The sequence below is a fragment of the Schistocerca americana genome, chromosome 1 (assembly GCF_021461395.2).
Source record: "Schistocerca americana isolate TAMUIC-IGC-003095 chromosome 1, iqSchAmer2.1, whole genome shotgun sequence".
Taxonomy (NCBI): Eukaryota; Metazoa; Arthropoda; class Insecta; order Orthoptera; family Acrididae; genus Schistocerca; species Schistocerca americana.
In genome coordinates, this window is record NC_060119.1 from 240,099,062 (window position 1) to 240,114,906 (window position 15,845).

A 15,845-nucleotide genomic window follows, 5' to 3' on the forward strand; every position below is an offset into this window, starting at 1 on the left:
CATATTTACTGGACACTTCTTTCTTGTTTTGGTCCATATTATTACCTCCAAAATATGGAAAGCAAAGAGCTTGCAGTAGAATAGACTAGCTTCACAGTATCAAAGATCAAAAGTTGCTCATAGCTTTTAAGGTTTTCATTTTTGAGCCTATTTTTACTAGATTTTTATGCTTCGAATGCTCGTTCCAGTCATATCACGGAATATTGACCATTCCTCTTGGGACATAATGTGTTTAACACATTAATTCAGTTGTAAAGTAATCGGAAGTTTGAAGCTGTTTTATAGATGAGAGTTAGATTCTTAAACAATCAGTAGTTTACTGATATAACTTCTGTTCATTTCCGTAGCATTCCATTCCAGCCAGTATCGTGCATCTGTTCGACGACTTGCTTAGCTTTTAATCCTTTCAGTGCCAATTTTTTTCCCAGTGAAGGACATTAATTAATGTCGTAGTCAGAAGTAATAATAAGCAAAAATTATTTCGCATCATTTCGTTGTCCAACACCGGGAGGGGTGAGACGTGAAGGGTTATTCGTAGTCACCTCTGATATTTCAGAAATCAACTGCGCAAAAACTAGGAGGCATAAAATAAACAGATATTAGTGAATAGAGCAGCTCTAAACGTCAGAATCTCAGAGCACTGTTGCTTAGTAAGGGCATCATTTGTGAAGCGGTAACCTCAATAAGTGCGAGCAATTCAGAGAATTTCATTTATGTTGGAGCTAGTTTTACGTCCTCGCTTGATCATAGAACTATGAGTAGTTTTAAATAGTCTCAAAACCAAAATGCGCCAGCTATAGCTCGTACTGTGGTTGTCCGAGTTTCTCAACGTTCATGCACGAGTGCAGAGTGAAGTCATCGATCGCGCATTATATATGACACTGTTGCGTGTCGAACGACTCTCCCTGTGAGCGTAGAAGTGTATATCGGAAAAATTTTGGAGCTGACCCGCTTGCCGATAAGCAACACACGAAAGCACCGTCACTGCGAAGGAACGACGTATATTGACAACAACACACCTCGTGAGGCTAGATTCTCCAGAGAATGAAAGTAGTTCCGTAACATGTACAGTAGCCCCTGCAGAATAAACTAGCAATCATGTCCTATGAACGAAGCAGTATAGGTTATGAAAACCTTTACTACATCATAAGTTTGTACTGGCATACCTACAGAAGTACAACGTGCAACGCAAAACCGAGGATCGAGACACCTAAGATTGTCTACTGATGTCTGCTCAACCAAGACAACTAAAAATTATGAAAGTAAACTTCTGAATGTCGAATTTAGGACGTTTTTACGAGTATCCCTCTGTTTTGACACGACAAATCTATTAAACAAGAAAGAATTAAATGTGAAATGTCAACCGGCTAGCTCCAGGTTGGAGAAGTGTTTTTGGGTGTCTTGGATGTGCCTATTTTCTCTTACATCTGAAGTATGCGTTACCAAATTATGAAACCGAAGAAGAATATGGGTGTGTGGGAATATTAAAAAGACCCCTATTTTTTGACTATGTCACTTTCGTGGGTAAGACTGGAAATATGTTTTCGTGAATCTGTCATCAGTTAACGTATCTTAACATTGGTTTCATTCTTATGATATATGATAAATGGAAAATGTATACCGTACGATTTTAAATATCATAACCGATGTTTCTCACGTGTATTTTAAAACTAAAATATGTTTTAATAGCCACAGCCGAACAAATTTGTGATACAAATATTTTTCTTTTTCAGGTGAGTACAGTGCGATGAACCGAAGTTGCTACTAGAAGACTTTCTGTTCTATGCAAGGTAACTAACACTGACGTAATTTTCTGTTCTCATCAAAAGATGATCTTGTTTATTTTAATAATTTAGGTATTCTAACATGTCTAATGTTAATTCCTTTTATTTTTGCGGCTGTGTATGAGAACTTTTCTGACAATCGTGGTTGAATTTTGAGCGTTGAACAAATTTTTTGTTCTCCTCCTTCCTATTGTTTCGTAATTTGTCGCACAGCATTATCTTTTGGCAAGCACAGGTTCAGCAAACCTGATTCATACATCGGTATTGTCCAAATGTTGCTATTACTTTACGATCTTGTGTATTTGGATCACCAAGAGTTTTTTGTAGTTTCTGGAGCCGGAAGTTCCTAACATTTCTTGATTATGCGAACATTCATCGGAATTATAACACAAAATACACTACATGAATAATATGCTATTTGGAGTCGCTCTATGTAAAGTAATTTTTATAAATCGAGGCCGTTAATAACTTGCACACGAAGTGCAAATTTGTTGAAAATGACAGGGAAGCTAAGGAAAGACGAAAGTTCGTACTGTCATTATACTGTTAACATTTTACCTGCAGAAGTGCGTTCGTGACATGTCGCTATGAACCACCAATACTCTTCACCGTACTGGTGAAAATCTTTAATAAAAATATATTTCCTCCGCGGGGATTAGAACGGATTAACCACTGAAGGAGCCCTACACCTACGTGTGCCTTATCTACTACTGCTTGATGGGAGTTCGACCGTATTTAGTCGGCTAATGTTTCAAGGATGATGCAAGCACTTCCACGGTTTCCTCGCGTACGTGTATTCAGCATTAGACACGCAAGAACAACACAAGAGAGATTTCATCATGAACTGTGGCATACAACAGACATTTTTACCTGCGCAGTGGTGAGTATTCTGTCTTAACTTTCGTAGTCAACCGCACCTTAAACTACACTCTTCCTTCCTGTTTGCTGTATGCGAATATAAGATAGGGATCGAGTAAAGTGATGCAACATACAGACCGCTATACAATGCGAAATATATTCTGTATACCATGAGACTGTGTGTTATACAAATTAATATGGAAGTATTGTGTAAGATGAAACACTAGATCTCACATATTGAAAAAAAAATCAACTAACAAGGCCTCTATGTGAGTTGGGTATTTATAAAAGATTCTCGCAGAAATACTTTTAAAAATGTTCATTATCAAGCGAATGTGAAAAGTAAAACTTACGTCTGCTATCTACAGATAGCTGTGACATTTCTTCAGAGTGGTGTCAAATGCTATGTATCACTAAATTATGGATTTAATTTTTTGTGACTTTTCACAATGTATCTTAATTACTTTATTACTCGTTAATTTAATGATAATAGTTGTAGTTCATAGTTTTGTGAACGTGTACAGGAAGTTTCGTACCCATACATATTCCAGTTTTAGACAAATATTGATGAATTTGATGCTTCGTGGTTGGCAGCTGTGTCCGATTCACTATACGTTTTGTTTTATCTGCTATGTCCGACGCCTTACAGAGCTGAACTCCATTTTGAAGCACAACAATTTGGGTTTCATCTTACATGTTCTCAGCTTTGCGCTGATCTGTACCCCCCAGTTACCAAGAATTTCCAATTCATGCATTAGTTCGCTGAAAACTAATAAATTTTTGCTAGGCGCTTTTGTTTCGCTGCAACTGCGGAATGAGAATTTCACCTCGTGCATTATTGGGAGTGCATTCCATTGTACCAGAAATAAGAATAATATAATTTACTTTCATAAATATTTTCTTGTTAGTCGCGTATTTTACACCGTTTATCTTTTTCGTACACTTTGTTTATGTGATAACAGCCAGCGAACCACATCTCTGACAAAAAGCTTCATACAACCTCAAAACCGTGAAGGCACTATGTTGTGCCATCATTGCCGCCATGTGTTTCATAACTTTACGGCAATTGATACATTTTACCTCATTGCTATAACATCAGTAACAGTTTCATTTTACAGAAAGTTTTACAAAAGTTTTATTTAATATCCTTGTAAAAAATTTTCTTCTGATATAACACATGGTATTCTTTTTCATATCTTTTTATTTTTGACATAAATTTTCCACATTCGCCTATATAATTTAATTCGTTATTTTATTAGATTCAGTATTCTTTTACGGAGTTTGGGTTGGATCCGAAACTAGAAATGGTAATAAAGTACTCATTACAAATAAACTTGCGGCTGGTTGCAGTATTTCCTACAACTTAACTGGTCTTTAATTTTGGAATCATTTTAGCATTTGCAGAACCACGTGAAAATGACCCAAAGGCCAAAATTGCAATTGTGAATTAAATAAGTTTTACAGTCAACGGCGAATATGATGGTCTTCAAAACATTGTACGTGACTGTGAACCCCGACCACGAGAAGTTAATCAGTTGATTTGTGTGCCTTATTTTCGCCGCTGCGTAGTTCTCGACGCGGGTAACAAATTGCAAACACTGGGAAGTCAGAGTTACAGGCACCATCCTCTCGGCTCAGGTAGAGTGCAAGGCAGAGGGAAACTTCACTTCCCAGGAGCCTTGCAAGGAACACACAGTGCTCCAAATAAAATTACGTGAGAACGACAACTACTTTGTAAGACACGCTTCCGCAATTCGTCTTAGAATTGCTGAGAACTGTGATTGGAAAGACTTGAACATATTTACAAGGAATTTATATAGCAAACAGTACAATACGAAATAGTATTTACATAGATATTAGTGCCACATAAAGGGCGATTCAGCGTCCTCTACCACTGGGTATTGGTTCAAATGGTTCAAATGGCTCTGAGCACTATGGGACTTAACTTCTGAGGTCATCAGTCCCCTAAAACTTAGAACTACTTAAACCTAACTAACCTAAGGACATCACACACATCCATGCCCGAGGCAGGATTCGAACCTGCGACCGTAGCGGTCGCGCGGTTCCGGACTGTAGCGCCTAGAACCGCTCGGCCACACCGGCCGGCCTTAGGTCATCAGTCTCTGAGCTTGTACGCTACTTAACCTAAATTATCCTAAGGACAAGCACACACACCCATGCCCGAGGGAGGACTCGAACCTCCGCCGGTAACAGCCTCACAGTCCATGACTGCAGCGCTTCAGACCGCTCGGCTAATCCCGCGCGGCGCCAATAATCCCCGCGTACACATTGAGCATAAACCGGTGTTGATGGAAGAAAATCGACTACACAGTATGGCAAGATCCTACGTACCAAGCAAAAGAAGAGATGTCGGTCGGCCGGCCGGTTAGGCCGAGCGGTTCTAGGGGCTACAGTCTGGAACCGCGTGACCGCTACGGTCGCAGGTTCGAATCCTGCCTCGGGCATGGATGTGTGTGATGTCCTTAGGTTAGTTAGGTTTAAGCAATTCTAAGTTCTAGGGGACTGATGACCTCAGAAGTTAAGTCCCGTAGTGCTCAGAGCCATTTGAATTTTTGAACCACCCCGGCCGGCCCACTGGGTACTACGCAGCGCGCAATGTCTTCAAATACCACATGCAAGATTTTTATATTCTCTTGCTCGCTATGCGCAAACTATTAGTACCACAAAAAATGAATGGAGCCTCTTTGTAGAAAATTTGATGTAATTAAATTTTGTGCTATGATACGTTTTCACAGTTTTAGAGTTATTCAGGAAAACGCATTTGGAGGTTACTTCCGAAAAATATGTCCGCTAGCCAAAATGTATCCCAGTACAGAATTTAACTAAGGCAAGTTTCCTACATAAAGGTCCTGATCTTTTTTCCCTGTGGGACTAGTAGTTAGAACGTAGTGAGCGAGAGAATATGAAAATCTAGCACATGGTTTTTGAAGGTGTTGCAGGTTGTATAAAACCCAGTGGTAGGGGCAGAGTGAACCCAAACCCCACCGACAAAATTCTTCTCTATGAAAACCTTATCTGTAGAGTTGTTCCCAAAACGTGTAGTAGCATGATCGCCTCAGAAGCGTACCGCCGTTCGTTTGCACAGTGCCGCCCGATGCCCAGTTACATTTAATGCGCCGCCAGCTGGAAGCATTTTACTGGAGGAGTGACGTGCATTTCACAGAGGTAGGATGTGAACGTGAGTGAGCCCGCCGCTTAAGCGGGCGCCGACCACCGTGGAAACAGGCCACGAGGGCCATCGGCGCTCACATTGATTCGGCGTGAGGGGGGTGGGGGGGGGGAGCAGGGGGGCCGCGGCCGAAGACCCGGCAGAGCCGGTGCGGGGGCGGGGTGGGGGCGGGGACGGCGGGCAAAGTAGCTGTCTGGCGCGTCACGGCGCTGTCATTACGGGCCGCGACACCGTCACACGGGCCGTGACGCCTGAATAATTTATCAGCGCGTTTCGAGTGGGCCGCCTGCCTGCTGGCCGGCCGCCGATTGATTTTTCGATCTGGCGACGGCGCGTACACAAACAGGCGGCGAGCAAGGCTCATTACGGCCGCAGGCGCCCAAGGCATTGATTCCCGGCGCCCGCGGCGGCGCGAGTGCGCCCAGAGCAAAGAGAGTGTGCGAGTGTGCGTGCATGCGAGCGCCAGTGGATAGCCGGCTGTGGCAGGTCGCCAGGCAGAGGGGAACGTCACTTCCCAGGAGCCTTTGAAGGGACGTACAGTGCTGCGAAGAAAATTACGTATAAACAACAATCAGTTCTTAAGGCACGCTGATGCAATTCATTCTAGCAGTCATGAGAGCTGTGAATGGAAAGGAGTAAACTTCCTTCACATGACTTATGTAGTAAATGGTAAAAAAAAAAAATGGTACTTACATTACAATGTCTATCATCCGATTTCTCTCTGGAGAGTCCAGTTTTTTCCCGATAAGTCTCGCTGTCCCGAAAGTTTTTTTTGGGGACTCTCAAATGTCCCACTTTTTTGTGATTCCGTTTGCCTAGTGTTTTACGCTCTAGATGTTTGTTCTTGCAATGTAATGCATATTCCGCAACTACTGTACATTAGGAAGCGCCACTTGTACAACTTGGTCTACAATCTTTGTTTGTTTACTAATCATTATTTGCAGTGTTGGTAATACTGATTCATGTTCGCTGTTTCATCATGCCAAAAGCGTAATTTTAACAGCAGTGTAAAAAGGGAGTTTACTTTTACCACTGGCAGTGCAGGACCTGTAGAACTTACGTTGGGCCGGCCGGGGTGGCCGAGCGGTTCTAGGCGCTACAGTCTGGAACGGCGCGACCGCTACGGCCGCAGGTTCGAATCCGGCCTCGGGCATGGATGTGTGCGATGTCCTTAGGTTAGTTAGGTTTAAGTAGTTCTAAGTTCTAGGGGACTGATGACCTCATATGCTAAGTCCTATAGTGCTCAGAGCCATTTTTGAACTTACGTTGTGCAAATCATACTTTGCTATTGACATGCTGGAGTGTCCGTCATTGTGAATCAGATGGTTCAAATGGCTCTGAGCACTATGGGACTAAACTTCTGAGGTCATCAGTCCCCTAGAACCTAGAACTACTTAAACCTAACTAACCTAAGGACATCACACACATCCATGCCCGAGGCAGGATTCGAACCTACGACCGTAGCGGTCGCGCCGTTCCAGACTGTAGCGCCTAGAACCGCTCGGCCACCCCGGCCGGCCATTGTGAATCACCTTAAGATGGGGAAAGATAGCATGAATGTTCAAGCGAAAATACACATCCTAATAAAATAAATAAAAGTGGAAAGTATGGTGATAGTGCAGGTCCCAGGTTTTTTCTATGCATCTAAAATGACTACTTTTAATAAAAATGAAATGGACACCCTAATTTACATACAGATTAGTACTATGCACAGGGTGATTTATCTGTCCCTACCGCTGGCTTTATGCAGCCTGCAACGCCTTCGAAAACAACGTGCGAGATTTTCATATTCTCTCTCTCTCTACGTGCTAATTATTACTCCTACGTAAAAAAATGACCAGGGTCTTTAGGTAAGAAATTTAATAAAGACATTTGAAGATCACATTTGAACGTTTTTCTTGAATAATTCGAAAAGCGAAAATGTTTCCCAGTAAAAGAATTTAGCTGCATTAAATTACCAGCAAAAAGTTCCTCCTGAAGTTTTCGTTTGGGCTAACAGTTTGCGCACAGTGAGCGAAAGAATATGAAAATCTTGCGCGTGGTACTTGAAGGGGTTGTGGGCTGCATAATATCCAGCAGCAGGGGTAGCTGAATCGCCATGTATGTAGTATGTAGCAGAACATATGTAGTAATTACGTGTACATTTACAGAGTGAATCCGAAATCCAGTAGCAAAATTTTTGAGATTATTTAGGGATATTTTCTGAGAATGTTTAGTGTTAGCGACCCATGGCCTCCAGCGGCTCATTACAGAGTTACAGGTAATTGTGATTTATTCATCTTGGTATCTTACGAGTTAACTCACTTTTCGCCTATTGGTAGACACGGAATTATTTTGAGGTGCTTAAAAGGCATGAATGCCCAAAGTAAAATTACCGGAAAATTACAGCAAGTTTTTTAGGCTCACTACTGTAATTCATTCTAGCATTTATGAGAGCTGTTAATGGAAAGACGCAAATATATTTACGTGGCAAATAATATGTACTTGATAGTATTTATTTTGTAAATAGTCAAATGGCTCAAATGGCTCTGAGCACTATGGGACTTAACATCTGTCGTGGTCGTGCGGTAGCGTTCTCGCTTCCCACGCCCGGGTTCCCGGGTTCGATTCCCGGCGGGGTCAGGGATTTTCTCTGCCTCGTGATGGCTAGGTGTTGTGTGCTGTCCTTAGGTTAGTTAGGTTTAAGTAGTTCTAAGTTCTAGGGGACTGATGACCATAGCTGTTAAGTCCCATAGTGCTCAGAGCCATTTGAACCATTTGAACTTAACATCTGTGGTCATCAGTCCTCTAGAACTTAGAACTACTTAAACCTAACTAACCTAAGGACATCATACACATCCATGCCCGAGGCAGGATTCTAACCTGCGGCCGTAGCGGTCACGCGGTTCCAGACTGAAGCGCCTAAACCGCACGGCCACACCGGCCGGCCTTGTAAATAGTATTTACATAGTATTTGTATAGTAAATATTGTAGACATTGTAGCCTTAGAGTACTACACCAGTAACCCTCTCGCCCCCACCTCCCCCAAGCATGTAAAAAATAGCACCGTTTTACGACGGGCTAGTTTTACACGCATCTCAACGTTTATGACGTCATACCTCCTTGACTATCCGTCGTACAATATAGTATTTTGCAGTTACGTTCGGTGGTGATGTGAATAGTCTCTCCAAAATTTGTTGCGAATACAGTTAGTAGGAAATAAGTAATAAATTAAGACATAAGACATTAAGTAATAAATTAAGACATCAAATTTTGCTGCATGAACAGCGGAAATGTACTAACCGATAAACTGTCTTCCATTCATTATTTTCTGGGGGTTACCAGCGATAAAAGTATCGAAAATGGCTGAAAATGTATATAAAGTTTGTTGTAAATTGATAACAGCTCTCATTCTCAAATACTGCATGAGTGTACGATCTGGGTAATTTACACGCCGTGAGTTGAACTACTTCGAACTGTACCTACAGTTTCTACCTTTAATAAAGGACTAATTGCGTTAAGCTGTTAACGTGACATTGTACATCTAAATGAGTAGACCATGACAGGATTTAAAATATTTAAATTCGGTCAATAATTATGTGAACTACTGCAAATATAATTTTGTTGCCCCTGGAAGCCATTGTATAGGCAACCTGCAGTGAAACTGGGTAACCATTTTAGCCGATTAGTACCATACGCACAAGGTGTTTCAAAAAAGACTCATCCGCTTTTACAAGATTACATCTTCTACATGAATGAAGATATATACCTTTGGGGTGAATTTTTTCTTACCAAAAGTTTACCTTCGCGCTGGTTGTAAGGCACAGGTTCATGTAGTTCCCAGTGTTAGTATCGTCGATGTATATACCTTGCTCGTTCGTCATTAACTCGGTATGCATCGAGTCAAAATGACGTTAAAACAGAGCAAAAGTTGTTTCGCGTTCTCCGTTTCAAAAGGAGCAGTTCAGTTATAGGTGTGCAGCATGATTTTCATCGAGAGGGCGGTGCTGCACCTGCTGTAACGTAAGGTACTATTAGGCTCTAAGTCGAGCGACCTCATGCTACGTGTTTATTATATATTTGTGGGGGCTTGCGAAAGTCGCTGACTGTGTACCTACCCTTTCATCAACTTAGCGTGAACTGGCTTGATACCAACAGCAGTGAATGCAGCAACTCCACACATGCCCACAAAAGTATGGGATGAATTTCAGTAAGTTCGTTGTGCGTCTGCTTGAGGGCACATTGAAATTTTATGAAAGATAAATGAAAACTTTGATTCTTAACGCAGGTTGTAAAAAGTACCCGGACTTTAATGGTGTGATTCTGAGTGTTCATCCGAGTTTGTTTCCACTTTATAGGCTATATTTTAACGCCCTCACTCATTGGTCTTGTTCAGGTGCTGCGAGTTGAGCATTTTTGTTTACTCGCTGTCTGGACTCCAACCACTTCATAATCAGGGTTTCATTTGCTCTCGTAGAATCTTCTTTACGATGTCAACACGACAGTTATAGTGCGCTCTTAATCGCAATTTGTGAAGATGTGGTGCAACATATGTAGAGTTACAGGAAAGTATGTCTAGATTTTTGTTACAGTTATACGAGCACATTTTGCTGATCTCTTTTTTATATGACATCACAATGAAGTAACTTTCACATCTTGTTTACATTCTCATGTGAACACACTCATTTTCAAAGATGACACTACGAGTATGAAACATCGCAAACTGAATGGATATTTCAACAGTACAAAAGTAAAAAACTACTGTGTTCTAAAAAGTAAGTTAATACATAAGAACTTGTTTTTCGCATTCTGCTGTTGCCTATTCTTGTCAGTGCTTCATGATCATCTTGAACATTGATGTTACAGATAGCAAAATGTAAGGGACTTAATAAACAACGATGTGGTCATGCAGAAATAAATGTTAGTATATTGTGTGAGAATATCTTTGTACAGTATGCGGTACCCGTTTATTAGTATGACAAATCAACGGAGGTCATCAACAATGGTCTGATATGTCTAACCAGGGTGACAGAATCTGATAGGAAAGAGCAAGAGATCGAAAGAGAAGCAAGTGTGGAAAAAACTGTATAAGCATTAGAGAGAGAGGGGGTGGGAGGAAGGGGAGGGGAGAGACTATGTTTACATGTTGAGGACTGTACTGGTTGTTGTTGCAGCTGCAAAGAATTGATTTTCAATCCTTTCATTGAAAATGGAAGCGGAAAGAAGTGATGCTTCTGTATTTATAAGGTTTTTAAAAGGCTAGTCAGAAGCGTTTTGATAGGACATGCCACACCTTTAGGTCTGTTTCTGTGTTGCCAGGTTTGTGGCCTCTTTTCAGTAGATGGTAGGCTTAGTTTCTAATATCTGAAGTAAAGGTAAAGAAGTCATCTACCAGAAGGTTTGTTGAACACAACTTTGCTTTACTAGGCGTGCTTACTTTCCCTTGCCTTCCTCGTACCTTTGATCTGATTTACCTACCGAGTTATGTGGGGATCTACAGTTTACTGTAGACTCCGAACCATATAACAAACACATTAACAAACATTGCCATAAATTTTGTGAATTAAACTGTCTAGATCGCTGGATAAAATTTCTTTTTTTATTACGATGTTTCGGCTACAACTACCTCAGATATCTCCAGTTAAGATGGAAGGAACACAGATAGTGACAAACGTTTTTTTACGTCAAGCTAAAAAAATTAAAAAGTTAAAAAATATTTTTAAATTTCATTTAACCTTAATCTTTGAACCAACGAAACAACGTTTCGTGTCACTATTACAATTCATACCTAGTTGGGACCTCAACTAACAACTTCTTCAAAAATTGTGCAACTGTGCAACTCACATATATTGACACACAACCTTGTTTCTCAAGTTGAAAGTTTTTCGTGAATGCATTTTTTAAAAACTTTTTAATTTTTGTAGCTTGCTTATAATAAACGGCTGTCGCTCTTTATGTTCCTTTCACCTTTACCGGGATATCTCATGATGACAGAACCCAAAACATTGTAATAAATGAAGACTTCTTTTTTAGCGATATAGACCATTTTTTTTTTCAAAATATTCATGGTGATCGTGGACTCACCCGGAATTTTTTTCCTTTATTAGGAAACATTGGCACAAGTGAGAGAAGTGATAAGTCACAGACAGAAAAACGTAGTACCGACCAGTGATCAAACTACCATAACTTCAGATCCGTAGCTTCAGCTTTTAGCCGCTAAGGGATCCGTTAAGAGCGGTTAAGAAGAATCAGGCGTACATGTTCTAAAATTGGAATTTGAAGAGATATCAGAGGAGCAACTGAGAGAACATGTATCTGTGAAACACACAACTCTAGTAGCAGGCTGTGAAACAATCTAGAACTACATGGCACGATTAGTGGTATTACGCCGAGAGTGGGTCACGTACCGAGATAATGTTGCTCCCGGCCAGATAGAGGGGACGCAAGGTAGCGTGATTTATGCTTATAATAAGGCGATACAAGTGCGGCAGCGCTGAGGGAAACGGCCGGTAATTCGCGTAATGAGACAGTCACGTCAGCGGTGGCCCGCGACCACTAACCGACATCGATTTTTGTTCCGGCTGCCGTGCTGCACCACGCCTTGTCCTTGTTTCGATCCCCGTCTCTCTCTCTCTCTCTCTCACACACACACACACACATACGCTCATGTTATCTATACCCGTTTGATAAGCTGCCGGCGTCACTGTCATCAGACAAATGAGGCCGGAGACCTCACAAAAATAGTGACGCACCCCTGTATAGATGACACTGGGACAGCTTATTTCGTTTTTATCTTCTCTCTTCCTGCATCCTCCCCCCCCCCCCCCTCTCTCTCTCTCTCTCCGTTGATATGTATGTGTGTGTGAGTGTACGTCAACTCGGTTCCTCCTCGGTTTTTTTTCCGCTCCCGGTGCACGCCTCCAGTTCTTTTTGTCAAGCCTTTGTCGTTTCCTTTTTCCTCCGGTCCGTTTCTTTCCCTGAGAGATGTTCGCCTGTCTGTCGCGGAAGTTGACGTGAGTAAGAAGAAGACAAGAAGCGTAATAATGTTCGGTGACAGTTGTCGGGCGCAGCGCGGCGCGGCTCTGCTCCTCCGGCCTGGACAGGCGGCTCCTCTTCCCCTTTCTCTCCCCCCACCCCCCACCCACTGCCCCCTCCACCCACCCTGCTGTCCGTCCATCCGTCCTCCGACCGCCGCGACAGCCGCCGAGAGACACCGAGTTGGGCCGAACCTGCGGTGACGCGGCCGTCCTAATAGAGACAAGTTTTATTCCGAAACGGGGGCAGCAACCAACCTCGTCGCCGAAGCAATATCGAGCTGGGCTTGTTGTACAGTATAAAATGTGGCTCCCTTCCGAAGAAAGATAGTGTCCTGTCTCCTGTGTCTGGACTCCCCCATAGTTAATATACTGGCAATATTTCCCATTCTGCTATACTACGAGGGTCACTCCAAAAGAAATGCACACTATTTCTGTAAAAATACAGTTTTCATTCTGCATGTGTGGAAGTTTTACAGTGTGTAGATACATCCTTCCCGCTTGTTTTCAAACTTATTTCAACCTGTTCCCGTGAGTGGCGCCGTCACAGCATGTCTTCAAGTTAGCTGCTACACTTGACGTTCGTCAGAAGCAACGTGCTGCCATAGAATTCCTGTGCTGTGAAAACGAGACAGTGGGAAACATCCACAAGAGGTCGAAAAAGGTGTTTGGAAATGCTGCTGTCGATCGCAGTACAGTTAGTCGGTGGGCAAGCAGGTTACGTGATGAAAGTGGGCACGGCAGTGGGGATTGTCCTCTCAGCGGCAGGCCTCGTACTGCACACACTCCAGACAATGTGCAGAGAGTTAACGAATTGGTGACTGCTGACAGACGCATCACAGTGAACGAATTGTCACGCTCCGTTGGGGTAGGGGAAGGAAGTGTTTGCAGAATACTGAAAGTGTTGGCGTTAAAAAGGGTTTGTGCCAGGTGGGTTCCCAGTATGAATTTCTTGGAAGAATTGTGACAGGTTATGAAACATAGCTCCGTCATTTTTCACCAGAGACGAAGAGGCAATCAATGGAGTGGCACCACGCAAATTCACCCGAGAAAAAAAATTCAAAACCACACCTTCCGCTGGAAAAGTTATGGCTACTGTGTTTTTAGATTCCGAAGGACACTTGCTTGTGGACATCATGCCAAGTGGAGCCACCATAAATTCTGATGCATAAGTGACGACACTGAAGAAATTTTAAGGCTCGACTGAGTCGTGTTCGACCACATCGGCAAAAGCAGTGTTTTGCTGTTGCACGACAATGCACGGCCACATGTCAGTCAAAAAACCATGGAAGCGATCACAAAACTCGGATGGACAACACTGAAACACCCGCCTTACAGTACTGACCTGGCTCCATGTGAGTATCATCTCTTTGGGAAACTGAAAGACTCTCTTCGTGAAACAAGGTTTGAAGATGATGACTCCCTTGTGCACGCTGCCAAACAGTGGCTCCAACAGGTTGGTCCAGAATTTTGCCGTGCGGGTATACAGGCGCTGGTTCCAAGATGGCGTAAGGCAGTTGAGAGGGATGGAAATTATGTGGAGAAATGCAAATATTGTTCCTAAAGGATGTATCTACACACTGTAAAAGTATCAAACATGTACAATAAAAGGTGGGTTTTAAATAAAATAGTGTGCATTTCTTTTGGAGTGACCCTCGTAAAAGAGCAATAGCCACGCTCTATCAAACTAGTAGACTCACTATATGGTGGAAGTGTCTTTCGCCCCACGCAGATTTTTGTGATGTTAGTACACAAGGAGTCCCTAAAAATCCAGAAGATCCCAGATGTTTCAGAAGCCGTAGAAGTTGCTGGAACAAGATATTCGGTAAGTGGCCAGGAGAAGAAATGATTATCGAACAAGTTAAGTCAGTAAACAAAAGATTTACTTGTATTTCTCCAAGCATAGGAAGGCTCTTTACAAGTAATGCCGCAAGAAATAGAGTCCAGCTCATACAACAGCAACAAGGAGGCGGCTCTTTGTACTAAAACATGATCAATGGTGTCAGAGCCGCATAGCTTTTGCGTAGCATCAGGTAGTGACGTGGCTCCAAGTGCAAATGGGCTGTTTGGGTGCCGCCAGCCGTCCTTTATCGCGGCATAGTGGGAACTTGTGGTGCCGAGCCACTCGAGGCGTGGCTCAGTGGGTATGCTCCATTGGGTCCACCCAATTCCGCACGACCGCTATCAGCGTCTGACGGAAACTTGCAGTTCCGCTGCCAACTTTGAGACACCGGTACTGTGGTATCGATACACGATACCACAACAGTGGTCCATTTTTGTTGAACACCTTGGGGATGACATTCTGTGCTATTTTCATATGTGTTTGATATGGCGTTTGTTTGGACTTGCACCAATCCCTGGTTGAGCATTCTACCTGCCTCACAGAAAGCTGTCCCTTGTGAAAACCTGATCTTAAAAATTTCATGTAGCTCGTTTTAAACACAATACCAATAATTTTAATGTACCGTTGTCAACACGCAAATTAGGTGACTGCAACATCGTATTGAAAAAAATGTCAATAATATAAATAAAACAAATTATATGACACATTTCGATTGCCAAATAGTCATATTCAGATTACTTTCCTGCTTCGTAACACAACCCTACTGTGAGCAGGTATCATGACGCCAGTTAGCAAATAAAGTGACTGAATTACGGAAATCGGTCTGAAGATAGCTGTTAAGTAACGAGAACCGGTTCTTATTGCCAAGATGACAGTCAATTTATTTGGTATGCAATTTCAGTTCTCTTAACTCTTCTGTTTGCCGAGTTACTGATTCCACAACTGGTTCTTATTAAGTAATATGAACAACTATCGCAACTAACTTTAACCCCATTCGATATATGACGCGAAAACTGGTTGATATTTAGGCATGATAATCTACGAAAATTGCCTCATAATGCTGCTGAACATGCAACCTCAGGCTGCCAGCATAGCACTGTTTTAGTTCCATTCAACGATGTTTAGTTAGCTGTAGAAATTACAGTGCTCTGAGTTAC